At 39.9% G+C, this 3,320-nt stretch overlaps 1 pseudogene across 1 annotated transcript; it reads left to right on the top strand.

The window, feature by feature from the left end:
• Window positions 1-220: 220 nt before the first annotated feature.
• Window positions 221-1,394, top strand: LOC309975074 (phosphatidylinositol transfer protein alpha isoform-like; annotated as a pseudogene). The gene has a single exon. The product of its transcript is annotated as a phosphatidylinositol transfer protein alpha isoform-like (transcript).
• The last annotated feature ends 1,926 nt before the right edge of the window (window positions 1,395-3,320 follow it).

Below are 3,320 nucleotides of genomic sequence, written 5' to 3'. Positions count from 1 at the left end.
TTCTGTAAAAATTACCTGGGCTTATTTTTAAAAGAAATAAATGGCGGGAGGGGGTGAGGCTGGGGCAGCAGGATCCGGTGAGGTGACAGCAGAGAGAGCTGTGGGGACAGCAGACCATGATGAAATCACACAGGCAGCAGTCTGGACCACCAGGAGAGGGGCTGCCAAGAAGCCGTGGGAAGCTGGGCAGGCAGTGGGCAACCCTTGAGCTGGAAGCAACATGATGCTGTTCAAGGAGTATGGAGTCATCCTACCTGCGTCTGTAGAAGACTGTCAAGTAGGGCAGCTGTATTCTGTGGTGGAGGCCAGGGAAAATGGGAATGGGTGGTGGTGAAAATGTGGAGGTTCTGGTGAATGAGACCTATGAAAAGAACGGTGAGAAAGGCCAGTACATGCACAAGATCTACCACTTACAGGGCAAAGTGCCCACGTTTGTTGGAATGCTGGCCCCAGATGGAGCCCTGGATATATATGAAAAAGCATGTAATGACTACTTTTATTACAGAACTGTTATTACAAATGAGTACCTGAAAGAATACTGTCTGATTAAAATGGAAACCTGGCATAAACCAGATCTTGGCACCCAGGAAAATGTGCATAAACTGGAGCCCGAGGCATGGAAACATGTGGAAGCCATATATACAGACATTGCAGATTAAAGTGAAGTACTTAGACAGAATTACAAGGCAGAGGAAGATCCAGAAAAATTTTTATCTATCAAAACAGGCCGAGGATCCTTGACCCCAATTGGAAATAAGAACTTGTAAATCAGAAAGACTGCCCATACTTGTGTGCATATAAACTGGATACTGTCAAGTTCAAGGGGTGGGGCCTACAGAACAAAGTGGAAAATTTTATACATAAGCAAGAGAGACATCTGTTTACAAACTTCCACAGGCAGCTATTCTGTTGGATCAATAACTGGGTTGACCTGACTATGGAGAACATTTGAAGGATGGAAGAAGAGACAAAGAGACAGCTGGATGAGATGAGACAGAAGGACCCAGTGAAAGGAATGATGGAAGATGAATAAAACCATCCCTCCCTTTTCTGCACTTTTTGCAAGACAGTGGTCAGTAGGAAGGCCCAGCAGCTCCACCATCCCAAATGACATGGCATCCACAGACACAGCCTTTCTGTGTCCATTCTTCAGGCAACTTTCAATCCCTTACTGTAGCTAATTCCAGATGACTTTTAATATTGTGAACAAACAGGCTGTCTGATTTTTTTTCTGAATTTTATTTTATTTATTTTTTTATACAGCAGGTCTTTATTAGTCATCAATTTTATACACATCAGTGTATACATGTCAATCCCAATCGCCCAATTCATCACACCACCACCCTCAACCCCCCACTGCTTTTCCCCCTTGGTGTCCATATGTTTGTTCTCTACATCTGTGTCTCAATTTCTGCCCTGCAAAAAGGTTCATCTGTACCATTTTTCTAGGTTCCACATATATGCATTAATATATGATACTTGTTTTCCTCTTTCTGACTTACTTAACTCTGTATGACAGTCTCTAGATCCATCCACTTTTCTACAAATGACCCAATTTCATTCCTTTTTATGGCTTAGTAATATTCCATTGTATATATGTACTACATCTTCTTTATCCATTTGTCTGTCGCTGAGCACTTAAGTTGCTTCCATGACTTGGCTATGGTAAATAGTGCTGCAATGAACATTGTGGTGCATGTGTCTTTTTGAATTATGGTTTTCTCTGGATATATGCCCAGTAGTGGGATTGCTGGATCATATGGTAATTCTATATTTAGTTTTTTAAAGGAACTTCCATACTGTTCTCTATAGTGGCTGTAGCAGTTTACATTCCCACCAACAGTGTAAGAAGGTTCCCTTTTCTCCACACACTCTCCAGCATCTGTTGTTTGTATATTTTCTGATGATGACCATTCTAACTGGTGTGAGGTGATCCCTCATTGTAGTTTGATTTGCATTTCTCTAATAATTTGTGACGTTGAGCAGCTTTTCCTGTGCTTCTTGGCCATCTGTATGTCTTCTTTGGAGAAATGTCTATTTAGGTCTTCTACCCATTTTTGATTGGGTTGTTTGTATTTTTAATATTGAGCAGCATGAGCTGTTTATATATTTTGGAGGTTAATCCTTTGTCTGTTGATTCATTTGCAAATACTTTCTCCCATTCTGAGGGTTGTTTTTTCATCTTCTTTATGGCTTTCTTTGTTGTGCAAAAGCTTTTAAATTTCATTAGGTCCCATTTGTTTATTTTTGTTTTTATTACCATTACTCTAGGAGGTGGATCAAAAAAGATCTTGCTGTGATTTATGTCAAAGAGTGTTTTTCCTATGTTTTCCTCTAAGAGTTTTATAGTGTCCAGTCTTACATTTAGGTCTCAAATCCATTTTGAGTTTATTTTTGTGTATGGTGTTAGGGAGTGTTCTAATTTCACTCTTTTACATGTAGCTGTCCAGTTTCTTGATTATTGTAGCTTTGTAGTATAGTCTGAAGTCAGGGAGTCTGATTCCTCAAGCTCTGTTTTTTTTCCCCTTAAGACTGTTTTGGCTATTTGGGGTATTTTGTGTCTCCATACAAATTTTAAGACATTTTGTTCTAGTTCCATAAAAAATGCCATTGGTAATTTGATAGAGATTGCATTGAATCTGTACATTGCTTTGGGTAGTATCATCATTTTCACCCTATTGATTCTTCCAATCCAAGGACATGGTATATCTCTCCATCTGTTGGTATCCTCTTTTTTTTTGCATTATGAGGGCCTCTCACTGTTGTGACCTCTCCCATTGCAGAGCACAGGCTCCGGAGGCACAGGCTCAGCGGCCATGGCTCATGGGCCCAGCCACTCCATAGCACGTGGGATCTTCCTGGACCAGGGCACAAACTCGTGTCCCCTGCATCGGCAGGCAGACTCTCAAACACTGTGCCACCAGGGAAGCCCTGATATTCTCTTTAATTTCTTTCATCAGTGTCTTATAATTTTCTACCTATAGGTCTTTAGTCTCCCTAGGTAGGTTTATTCCTAGGTATTTTATTATTTTTGTTGCAATGGTAAATGGAATTGTTTCCTTAATTTCTCTTTCAGTTTTTCATAATTAGTTTATAGGAATGCAAGAGATTTCTGTGCATTAATTTTGTGTCCTGCAACTTTACCAAATTCATTGATTTACTCTAGTAGTTTCCTGGTGGCATCTTTGGCATTCTATATGTATAGTATCAGGTCATCTGCAAACAGTGACAGTTTTACTTCTTCTTTTCCAATTTGTATTTTTTATTTCTTTTTCTTCTCTGACTGCCATTGCTATGACATCCAAAACTATGTTGAATAA

Source organism: Leucopleurus acutus, assembly GCF_964270905.1.
Source record: "Leucopleurus acutus genome assembly, chromosome: 19".
In the NCBI taxonomy this organism is placed as follows: Eukaryota; Metazoa; Chordata; class Mammalia; order Artiodactyla; family Delphinidae; genus Leucopleurus; species Leucopleurus acutus.
This window is presented reverse-complemented; position numbering and strand designations above follow the sequence as displayed.